At 48.1% G+C, this 12,549-nt stretch overlaps 1 protein-coding gene across 1 annotated transcript in view; it reads right to left on the bottom strand.

The window, feature by feature from the left end:
• LOC138528480 (NAD(P)H dehydrogenase [quinone] 1-like) overlaps nucleotides 1-12,549 on the bottom strand; it is a 126,745-nt gene that overhangs the window by 58,620 nt on the left and 55,576 nt on the right. The window lies entirely within an intron of this gene.

The raw sequence follows: 12,549 nt of genomic DNA, 5'->3' as shown, positions 1-12,549 counted from the left end.
GCATGGGCCATTTCTATGGTAATCGTGCATTGGGGGACCTGTTAGGGAGAAGTAATTCATTGCGCAAACAGATTTCCAAATCATCCTTACTAGAACCAAGCCTCAAAAGGTGTTCTCACCACTAGCCAATGGCTTGTGTGCATGTGGAGAACGGAATGGGCAAGTGACTTTTTATTAGGGGTGTACTCAAATGTGGCTTTGAGTAATCATTTGTCCGAATTCCTGCTAAAGTAAGAGATACTCTGCTTCGGACAAATACTTCCTTAGTAACCCGAAACCGAATACGTTACCCTCTCACAGGCATTTAGTGCTGCTTTGACTGTGTTCCTGGAAGCATTGAGACTGTCATTTTAAGATGTCCATTTAAAGGATCAAAGACTTGAGTCACTTTTTTGACTGAATGCAGGCAGTGCAGAAGATGTGAAAGTGTAAGCACATTGTCTGTCCTTCCTATCTGATACAGACAGAGGGCCTCATTAAATGTTTGCCGGTGCGGAAAATACGTGCCAGTAATAACGTTTGCCGGCACGTATCCTGAACCGACAATAAACAAGATTGCCAGTGGGGGGCCAGAGCTGGAGGTAAGTCAGGCACTGGCAAAAAACTGCTGGGATTACCGGCACCGGTATTTCCGGTGCCGGTTATGTTATGTTACTTTGCATTTATATAGCGCGTTATATACCATTGGTATGGTCTGGAGGCGCTGGTAGGTTGAATGCCCTTGGGAACCGAAGTTCAGATCAGTAGAGAGAGTAGGGGGAGTCAAAGGTGCGTGTGAGCACCGGATATGTGTGCAGCTTGTGTGGTATTTGTGTAAAAGCTGCTTATTAGCGGTAGGTGTGGTGGTTGAGAGATCAAGAGTATGTGTTCGTTCTAGCAAGGTTAATCCAGTCCGATTGTGGCTGCGTTAGGCCTGAGGAGAACGCCTGGCTGGGGGGTGTGTAACCAGCAGTGTTTAGTTGGAGTGATGTGCAGTATGAGGCAGATGTTGATATGAGAACAGTTATACCGAATGGTGTCATAGTATCTCTGTGTTCTAGTTGAGTGGTGGTGTAAAGAAGAGAGTAAGCGTGGTGATTTCATGTGGTGGGTTACATGCTCTTCAAACGTTCCATGCATTCCAAACCATTCCATGTACGTCGCGCAATTCCATGCACTCCAGACCGTTCCATGCATTCCAGTTCGCTCCATGCACTCCAGTCCGCTCCACGCACTCCAATCCGCTCCACGCAATCCAATCCGTTCCGTGTTTTTCTAGGTTGTTTTATGCACTCCATACACGTATTTCACCCGTAGAATCCACATACATCTCGGTCCCTTTCACATATTACACTAGTACCTTCCACATACTTAATCCGTTGCATCCTTAATCCATTGCATCCACGTATTTCACCCATTTCATCCACATACATCACCCGTTCCATTCACATTCGTCCCTGTTCCATCCAGATACGTCACCCCTTCCATCAACATATGTCATCCGCTCCATTCATATGCATCACTCGTTCTATCTACATACGTCACCCAGTCCATCCTTAAACTTCACCTGTTCCTTCCGCTCTAGGCATTTAGCGGCTCTACGTAGTCATCCGCTCTAAGCACACATCCGCCCTGGCATTCATCCGGTCTAGGTGCTCATCTGCTCTGCATGCTCTACGCACTCATCTGCTCTACGCACTCATCCGCTCTACATGCTCATCCGTCCTATGCAGTCATCTGCCCTACGCACTCGTCTGCTCTATGTACTCTCGGGCTCTACGCATTCACCCGCACTACGCACTCACCCGACCTGCGCAGTCATCCGCCCTACGCAGTCATCCGCCCTATGCAGTCATCTGTTTTATGCCCTCTCGGGTTCTACATACCCGCTCTACGCACTCACCTGCTCTACATACTCACCCGATCTCGTGCACCCCTCTGCTCTCACGCACCCCTGTGCTCTCACGTACTCGTCTGCTCCATACATTCGTCTGCTTTACCCACTAGTCTGTTCTACGGGTTCATCCACTTTATACACTCCACCATATTTACACATTCCTCTGCTCTGCGCACTCTTCCGCTCTGCGCACCTATCAGGCTCAGCGCCCCTATCAAGCTCAGCGCGCCTATCATGTTCTGCGCACCCATTTGTTCCATGCACTCATCCGTTCCCGGCACTCATTCGCTCTATGTACTCGTTCTTTTCATGCATTTATCCGCTATATGCTCTCATCTGCTTTACAAGGTCGTTCGCTCATATACACTCCTCTGCTCTTATATACTCATCCGCTCTTATACACTCACCCGCTCTATACACTCGCCCGCTCTATACACTCGCCCGCTCTATACACTCACCCGCTCTGCACATTCATCCGCTCTACACATTCATCTGTTGTAAGCACTCCTGTGATCTACACACTCCATGCACTTACGTACCCGTCCGCCCTAGACACACGTGCGCTCTACACACTCATCCGTTCTACATTCGTCCCTTCTGCACATTCATCTGTTCTATGCACTACGGTGTTCTACACATTCCTCCGCACTTACGCACTCATCCGCTCTATACTCTCATCTGCTCTACACATTCATCCGTGCTACACCCCATCTGCTCAGCACACACGTCCACACAGCATACTCATGCGTTCTATACATTCATCCGGTCAATACACTCATCTGTTCAACGCATTCATCTGCTTCGCGTAATCATCTCTTCGACGCGCTTCATTCGATCTAACGATTTCATCCGTTCCATTCATTTCGTTCATTCATCGTTCATTATCGATTTCAGGCCATGTCGCTCGTCATGCGCACTGGATCCGTTCCGTGCTCTCTATCTGTTTCATGCACTACACACGTCTCATGTACTTGAATCATCTATTCTGTATTTTCCATTTATGCCATTCACTCGTATAGTCGGTGTCCGTGTACTCATTAGACTCTTGTATTCATCTTTCCATCATCTTCTCTTTATTTTTTTCGCCCCTTTTGTTAATTGCACTCATTGCAGTTTCTTGTATTCATCTTTCCCTCCTCTTCTCTTTATTCGTTTCGCCCATTTTGTTCATTTTGACCATTGTACTCATTACATCCATTTCATTAGTTTAAACCTCATTACTGTTTTCGTACAATTTATTGTTTTTATCCACTTCACTGCTTTGATCTATTTCACTCGTTCTATCGTGTTTGTCCTTTTAGTTTACATTAGCGGTTGTTAGTTGTCGCTTTCTCGCATGGATCTTAATGTTGTGTTATTTGTCTTATTGTTAATCAAGATCCAGTCGTTGGTTGGGTTGGTGTCGTTGAGATGCAGTTATTCAGTTTGGGTTAGTATGCGTACGGGTTGGTTTTAGGGGAAGAGCCAGGTTTTCAGTAGTTTGCGGAAAGACATTAGGTCTTCAGTTAGGCGGATGTGGGGTGGGAGTCCGTTCCACAGCGTGGGGGCCAAGGCTGAGAATGATGAACCGCCTAACCTGACTGAGTTTGTTTTAGGTATGACTAGGAGGCCGGCAGAGCTTGATCTTAGAGTACGTGGAGGGTGATAGGGTTTTAGCTTGTCTTGAAGATATTGAGGTCCGGTTTTATGCACCGCTCGATGAGAGATGCATAAGGTTTTGAAAGTCATCCTTTGGGCTACTGGAAGCCAATGCAGAGTTTTAAGGGCTGGGGAGATGTGGTCTCTCGGGCCGAGCGCTAGTAGCAGTTTGGCTGCAGCGTTTTGTGCTCTTTGAAGTTTGTTCAGTTGGTATGCGTGGACTCCGAGGTAGAGGGGGTTAGCGTAGTCCAGTCTTGATATAACAATTGATTGGACCGTGGAGAGTGTGTTGGGAAAGGAGAGATATGGAAAGATGCGCCTAAGAGTTTTAAGGTCGTAGTGGCAGGACTTTGAGACGTTGTTGACTTGACGCGAGAGTGTCAGGTCAGAGTCAAGGGTGCATCCAAGGTTTTTTACTGATTTAGAGGGAGTCGGTGAGTTGCCCATGGCAGATGGCCAGGGTAGCGGGTGTGGAGGAAGTTCGGAGTTGCCACATACCATGATTTCCGTTTTGGAGGGGTTTAACAAGAGGTGGCTTTGGGTCATCCAGAGCTCTATGTCAAGGAGGCAGGAGGCGAAGTCAGGCCGACGGTTGGGTTTTGAGTTCAAGAGTTTTAGAATTAGTTGAGTGTCATCAGCGTAGTTGTAACACAGGATGTTGTGTGAACGAATTATTGGTGGGAGGGTGGTCAAGTAGAGATTGAACAGAAGAACAGATAGGCATGCTCCTTGTGGAACTCCTGTGTTGACTGGTCGGGCTTGGGAGGAATAGGTGGAGAGTAACGTTACTTGGTATCCATCTTTGAGGAAAGAGGCTATCCATTTGAGAGCCGTTCCACAAATTCCTAGGGAGTGGAGGCGGTCAAGGAGGATTGAGTGATTAATTGTGTCGAAGGCGGCGGATAGGTCGAGAAGGATTAATGCGGCGCATCCCGTGGAGTCTGCCGTGATTTTAAGGTCATCCCAGATCGAGGTTAGGGTGGTTTCAGTTCTGTGCCGGACTCTGAAACCTGATTGTGCGGGGTCAAGCAGATTGTTGGCTTCGACAAAGGTATTTAGTTGGGTGTAGGCGGTTCAGTCAATGAGTTTGGCAAAGAACCTGGTGTTTGAGATGGGGCGGTAGTTTTTGGGCTCGAGAGGGTCGAGGGAAGGTTTTTTTATTAGAGGTTTGACATGAACCGTTTAGAATGCTTTCGGAAAAATATAATGCTGGCAACCCCCCCATGGAGTCCTATGGGTCTCCATGTAATGGGGAATTTCCACCCTTCCTGCCACTTGTAATCTGCCGGTATTTCCAGCAGACCAAGTGGCGGGATCGGTATTACCATTTGGTGTTATCCCACCAGATTTATTGGCAGGATAACAACAAACTCATAATGAGGCAGAGAGTCTGGTAGTTTGGTGAGCAGAAGAGCGGAGGCAGAACTCTCAATGTTTTAAATTTGTAAAGAGAAGTCTAGGGGCTCCCATGTACTTTGCAATTGAAAACAATTCAGCTGGGGCAAAATGTTTCCAATCACAACAGAACACTGTATTTTCTTTAAGGTCGTATTCACTTGCTGAAGTATTGAGTGAGGGGATTCACTATGTCTGCTGAAAGCAGGCCAGGAGGGGATGTGTCTGCATCAAAGAACTGTAATCAGTCAAAGGTTCTAAACTAAGTAGGACAGCCTACTGGGAAGTGTGCCTGCTGCAGAGTTCTGAATCAAAGCTCCAAGTAAATGTGACACTTCCTCCAGGGCCACCTTCCACCCCTTTGATGTTGCCAAAACATGTCCCCTGTCCGAAAGGACTTGACTATCCCATGGTTTGAGAGCTTTACAAAACAAACATTTTATTTTACCTAAAGTGCCCCAATCTGTAACAGCAGAGAACATCCCACGTAACACTACTGTTGCAGAGGGATATTTGTATTTCTTTTTAATGCATTTGCATTTATAAAGCACACAACAGCCCTTGGGCATTGTGGCGCTGCATAATATATTTATTTAGTTATTTATTCATATACAGCAGGAACAGCTCTCTATTGATCACAAAAGAAAGTACAACAGAAAAGAAATCAGAGTTGATAGGAAGCAGTGAACTTCTTACGAAGGGGTGAGTTTGAGGGACATTCTGACCAGGTTGTGTAGGGGAGTAAATGGAACAGTCACCGTGGGACCATACAGTTGCGTATTCAAGCGCATGTATTTACGCATGTGTGAGCCTCGTTCTGGCTCGCACATGCGCTTGTAATAAAGTGGAACCCGTGGTAGGCAGTAGCCACCGGGACCCTGAAACACACAGACGTGTCTGCGTATTCTTGCACGTTTGTACCAGAGTGTGTGTGAATGGGCGGCCTGGGTCTGTGATTACAACATTGGCGATGAGGGAAGTCACTGGTGAGAGGAAGGTGAATTCTTGGGACAACGATTCTTACTTCAAAAGGATCTATCGAACGCCTGCACAGTGCTGATCCCGACGCGGCTATCGCGGCTGCCATTTTCTTTTATGCTACGATGGTTGTGGCCCTCACGCGTGCTCGTGCACCAGTCGGAAGCATTTCAAAACAATTTTTGGAGATTCTACAGTTAACCCATTGTGGGTACCTGTGGCCACAAACAGGAGAAGGAAAAGGACATGGTACAGGACAATAGCAGGACTATTTCATGTGAGTAGGCCCAACATTGAGCCAATTTTTAATGTGGATTTTCCCAGAAGGTGTTGGTGATTAAGACAAGGCACATCCACGGCCTGAGTGCGCTGCTGCATCCAGGAAGCGACAGACTGGCGGCCTTTTATCACAAGGAGAGGTGCTTGTGCGGTCTGAGAAGATGGGTGACCAAGAAGATGCTGCCGTTGCCCCGGTGACAACACCACGAAGACAACAAGGTACATTAGCGCCCATGCCGGAATTCGACCTATATGGGCCCCCATCCAAGCTGGGCCCCAAGTGGTTGCTGTGGGTGAAGAAATTAGAAATGTTCTTCAGAGCCACGGGCGAAACCGATGATGACGCTAAGGTGGCGACCATGCTGTACTCGACAGGATCGGAGGTGCATCGCATATTTGAGTCACTGAACTCACAAGCGACAACGTATGCAGCAGTCAAGACGGCTCTACAGAATCATTTCTTGCCCTTGGCAAATGTGGACTATGACAGATTTGTCATGTGTGCTGAAAGACAGTCAAGTGATGAGACATCAGACCAGTTCTGTGGCAGGCTGAGGCAGTTGGTCAGCACATGCAGGTAGGAGAATGAGGAAGGCATGATCCGCAACCAACTACTTCAAGGATGCAGCTCTGGGAAGCTAAGAAGACAGGTAGTCTGTGAACCTGGGCTGACACTCACCCAGATTTTGGATATGGAGCGAGCATATGGACTGGCGCAGATTAGAAGTGCCTGTGTGGAAGCTACAATCCGACCTGGGAAAAATTAAGAGGCCTTTGCCATAGGACATTCAGCAACCCAAAAACAAGGGTGGACGCCGAAAAAACTGGAAGGTCGTCAGAAAGGGGATTATCCTCACCCGCAGTCTTGTCAATATTGTGGGTATGATCTCCCACATGTTGGAGTGCCAGCAAAATCGAAAACATGTGGTTGATGTGGGGTTGCAGGTCATTACACAAGGGTATATAGGTTGGCGGCACCAGATGCCGCATCCAGAGGCCCGGCGAGAATTGGCAGTGGCACCCCAAGAAAGGCAAAGAATGTTGCTGCGGTAGAGCAGGACCTACAAGAATTAGACATTGCGGAAGAAGAGGAGGAGGGAGTATTCTTCATCTCAAATATAGCTTCTGGCACAAGAAAGCGATGACAACCCACCTGCGTAGTCAGCATCGGAACAACGCCAACGCCGGTTCTCATGGACACTGGTGCATCGGTATGCATCCTAGCGGCGGGGTACTATGAAGCTCTACCAGGCCCACCAGCGCTTGAAGAAACAAAGGCGAAAATATATACCTTCGGAGGAGAAACACCTCTACCTCTTAAGGGGGCATTCAAAAGACTGTCACTCATGGACAAAACTCAATTAAGGCCAGGTTCTTTGTTACGGATTTAAGCCCCCATTTGTTGCTCAGCTGTGCAGCTTCGGAGGCGTTAGACATTGTACACTTTGCGATGTCCGTGTATATGACGGACATGGACCACTTCATGGAACAATACGCAGAGGTGTTCAGGGGCGTAGGCAAATTGAAAGGGGAACCCATACACCTACATATAGATGAGTCGGTAAGGCCAACGGCTCTTAAACACAGGAGAATTCCATTTCATCTGAGGGCACAAGTGGAGAAAGAACTGCAGGCTCTGGTGGACATGGACATTATCGAAAAAGTTGAAGGCCCGACTCCTGGGTTTCCCCAATTGGGGTGGGAAAACCCAAGCAGCCAGGGGCAGTACGCATATGCGTGGATATGAGGCTGCCCAACATGGTCATCCGCAGAGAACGTCACTTAATGCCCATGCTTGATGACATTGTAGGCGAACTTCAGGGTGCCAGGGTGTTTTTGAAACTGGACCTCCGCTCCGGATACCATCAAATGGGGCTACACCCTGAGTCCAGGTACATCACTACTTTTATGACACACGAGGGCCTATATCAGTTTAAAAGAATGAGCTTCGACATATCATCAGCTGCTGAAGTTTTCCAAAACGTGATTAGGGGCGCCCTCGCGGGGCTGAAGGGCGTGATAAACCTGAGCTACGACATCTTGGTGTTTGCATCATCAGAGGCAGAAAACATGAAATGCCTGGAAAGAACACTGGATAGAATCAAGAGCCTGGGCCTCACGTTACACAAGTGCAAATGTGAGTTCTTTAAGGACCCGATCGAGTTCTTTGGATTTGTCCTCCATAGCAGTGGCATGTCCCCTGACCCAGAGAAGGTGCGAGAAATTCGAGAAACATCTTCTCCAGAGTCGACATCAGAAGTCAGGAGCTTTCTGGCAATGGTGAACTACTGTGGGTGCTTCATCCGCGGTCTGGCATCGTTGTCTGAGCTGTTGAGAGCCTTCCCTCGGAGTGATGCCATCTGGGAATGGTCTAGCAAAGAACAAAGAGCATTTGAGGACATCAAGGCGGCGCTGATGGGCAGTGAGGCTATGGCCTGCTTTGACCCAAAGAAGGAGTCAGAAATAGTAGTGGATACCAGCCCGGTAGGTTTGGGTGAGGTGCTGCTACAGGCGGACACACAGGGACAGATGCTCCAATTGCGTATGCTAGTAAAGCCTTATCTGATACAGAATAACGTTACTCGCAAATCGAAAGAGAGGCGTTGGCCATCCTATGGGGATGTAAACATTTCCGCCTGTATATTCTTCGAAAGCCGGTAGTTGTGGTGACGGACCACAAGCAACTTAACCCCATTATTGCTTGGGGGTTGTCCAAGCCACCGCATCGGATAGAGCGCTGGATGCTGTCCCTAATGGAATACGGGGTGAAGCTGCAGTACCGGCCAGATACCAACAACCCTGCGGACTATCTGTCTCGCCACCCGGGTCAGGCAGAGTACATGAGAAAGTGGAAGTGATTGAATGTGTAGAAATGGTCCGTTATGTAGTGGAGGCAGCATTGCCTGTGGCACTGACGGTACAGGAACTGGTAGATGTGTCCAGAACTAATGAGGTTTTTCAGGTCATTGAAGAGGCCATGAACAGCGGGGATTGGAAAGGAGTGCTTGCCAACAACACCAGAAGAGAAAAGGGCGCTAAGCAAGACTTGCAGGCGTTATGGCGGGTCAGGAATGACCTCTCGAAGTCAGAAGAAGGGCTGATGCTAAGAGGGCGCCAGATTGTCATACCTCGCACGCTGGTGTCAAAAGTGTTAGAACTTGCACACAAGGGACACCAAGGAGCAGCAAAGATGAAGGCGCGCTTACGGGCCAAGGTGTGGTTCCCGGACCTAGATGAGAGAGTAGAAGAATATGTGCATCAGTGCATCCCATGTCAGGCAGCCAGTCCAACAGAAAGAGGACCCCCAATACAGTCTATGGAAAGAAGTGAGCAACCCTGGGGCACCATGCACGCGGACTTTGGGTCCACTGGTCGGGGCACCTACTTTCTGGTGGTAGTGGACCAGTGGTCCCGATACCTTGAAATTGAATTGGCGGAGTCCACGTCGTGTGATCACACCATACTGGGCCTAGAGAATATTTTTGCAACCTACGGGTTTCCGTATGAGCTATGCACGGACAACAGTCCCCCATTCCAGGACCAACAATTTGCGAAGTATTTGGAAGACCGAGGCATTTGACATCGCAAAGTGGCTCCACTTTGGCCAAAAGCCAATGGGGAGGCTGTGAGATTTATGCGAACATTAAACAAAGTGTTCCGGATTTCTTTGAATGGGGGAGGGGAACTGCGCAGGAACCTCTTCGAATTTCTCCGGGAATACAGGGCAACCCCTCATCAGTCCACTGGAGTTGCGCCTGCAGAGCCACTATTGAAACTCTGCTCCAGAGGTCTCATACCCGAGGTGGAAGGAAGAGAACCAGGAGAAATTGACAATGACAGAGTACGTGGGGATCGGCAGATGAGGAATGAGAGGGAGAGCACCTGAAGAAACCTGCAAAGATCTAATATCTCTGTAGGAGATTCGGTATTGGTGCGCAATCGACATCCTGAGGGTAAAATGTCCCTTACATATGAGCCCCAACCTATGGACGTGACCCATGTGATGGACGTGGAACTGTCACGCGCAACGTGTCGTACTTTAAAAAGCTTGAGAACCGTCAACCTGCAGGATGCCATGAGGGCAATGAGATAAGGGAATCAAGTGCCACCCCAACACATGGAGATGGTGATGGGGAAGAGGACCCTCCCTCAGTGGATGTCCCACGTCCGGCCCAGGATGCCATCAGGAGATACCCAAGCAGGGAGTCAAGAAGGTGTCCAGCCCGTTTTCAAGATTACATAATGGAAACCGATCCCTGAATGGAAGAGATGGTGAAAGTTAACTCATGTTGAGTTGTTATGTTATGTGTTATTTATGTTTGGTTTTTGCTTAAAGAAAAGGAGCAATGTTGCGTATTCAAGAGCATGTATTTACGCATGCGCGAGCCTCGTTCCGGATCGCACATGCGTTTGTAATAAAGCGGAACCCGTGGTAGGCAGTAGCCGCCGGGACCCTGAAACACACAGACATGTCTGCGTATTCTTGCGCATATGTACCGGAGTGTGTGTGAATGGGCGGCCTGAGTCTATGATTACAACACATACGTTAGTAGACACACGTAGATTAATGAACATTGGAGATGTTTAAGTGCAGGTAGGTCGTACGGCCAGCACATGCCAGTTGGCGATCTGAAAATCAGCACTCTGCCTCCCCAAGAGGGTCACCCGAGCAACATGGAGGGATCAATATTCCTTACATGTTTTTTCTGGTCTTTTTCCATAACCAAAAACACAACAGTAACAAGTCCCAAAAACACAAAAACATACTGGTGCAAAAAAAAAAAAAAACACGTCTTTCGTGCGCTCAGTATGGCAGGTAGGAAGCTTGGTTTCAGCATGCAGCCCCGAGGTTTGCATTTAGCGGCCGTCAGCAGGAGGCCCATGGACGTAGTCACCCCTCCTGTTATGTTTCAGCGGCCGGGACTGCTGGAGCCAGAAGGCAAAGCCAGGTCAGAAACCAAACATTGGAACGCAAAAGAGGACGCGTCTCAGTCGCTGCCCTCCAAGTTAGTGCCCATATGCATTCTCTGTCTTTGCGCTGTGAATGCAAAAGAAGAAAATTGGCACAGATGCCGGTCCGATAACACAACTGTTGAGTTCTTACGAACTCGTAAGTCAATCAAACGAGCGCAATCAATATCAGGTAAATGAGACGCGGGAGCCGGAGTCAGGGGAAACTGCTTTCTTTAATCATGGCGCAAAAACTAACTGCGGAGGCGGTAACCCCGCCTCCTCATTCCCTGTCCCAACGTCACCACGTTCACCAACACAGAGAACGGACATGAAACAAAGGATAAACAAACAGGTGCATAGAAAGAGGACGCAACAACAACGAGTAGATGGATACCTGAGGGTCGTAGCGCTATATGAATGCTAAATTATTATTATTATTATTATTAACTATTGTTTCTGCTAATGTGCTCATTTCAAGGTTTAAACCACAGGTGCACAACATAAGGCCCACAGGCCAAGTGCAGCCTGGCATGTTATTTTTTGTGGCTGGCAGCAATTAAGGACTTTTCTAATGGAGAGCAGCCCGCAATTAGCAACGGCCGCCCTCCATTAGGAAAGTCTTTGTTTGACTTGCCTTGCCCATTTGAACTCAGCAGGGCTGCAAGAATGCAGGTTCTGCTCCCTGGAGCGTGGCGTTGAAGTTTGCTATAGTTTGCCCATGGCAGTTAGCTGCTGCCTCTTGTAAAGGAGTGGGAAGAGCAATAAACATGTAAATACCCAATAAAGTAGATTGGGGCTCGCATATGTGCCTGGGGTGATGGCTGCTTTCCTGCCTATAAAGTGCTTTGAGACTCAGAGTCAAAGTCACATCCCTTTGTGTGCCGAGAAAGACACATGCAGGACGGGCGTTCCATGCAGCGCCTGCTAAGGTGTCTACATGTGGTGTGCACATCACTCGGCCTCAAGTATACATAGCTAATAGCGGTACGGCTCCAGTATTGAATAAATATTCCCCTGCAATAGATTTGTACCCCCAGCTCTGGGGTATTCCACACGATCGGCACGCACACACCTAAAAGCATTGTGCTTTCATTTAAAACGGAATGCACATATATATATAACTGGGATATCTACCCGATAGCGGACAGCTAGCATTATCCACGCATGTTTTCGGCATAACAGACAAACCTGCTGAACAATAGAGAGTGCATGGCACCCGACAGCGGATATATGTACCAAAAGTAAACAATGTCATTAGTCGAAGTGGGCGGGAACGGTGATCCCCAACTTTTTATTTTTAACTTTCACTTTTCCTATACTTTTATTTTAAAAAGAAACCTTTCTGGAATGGTTTAGTTTTAAAATAAAAGTGCAGGAAGAAGTTGAAGCTTGCACTTCAGTGCACTGCACTGCACATTCCAATAAATAGC

The sequence above is a fragment of the Ambystoma mexicanum genome, chromosome 1q, assembly GCF_040938575.1.
Source record: "Ambystoma mexicanum isolate Mex_15411 chromosome 1q, UKY_AmexF1_1, whole genome shotgun sequence".
Lineage (NCBI taxonomy): Eukaryota > Metazoa > Chordata > Amphibia > Caudata > Ambystomatidae > Ambystoma > Ambystoma mexicanum.
The sequence above is the reverse complement of the archived record's forward strand: the minus strand, read 5'-3'. Positions and strand labels throughout refer to the sequence as shown.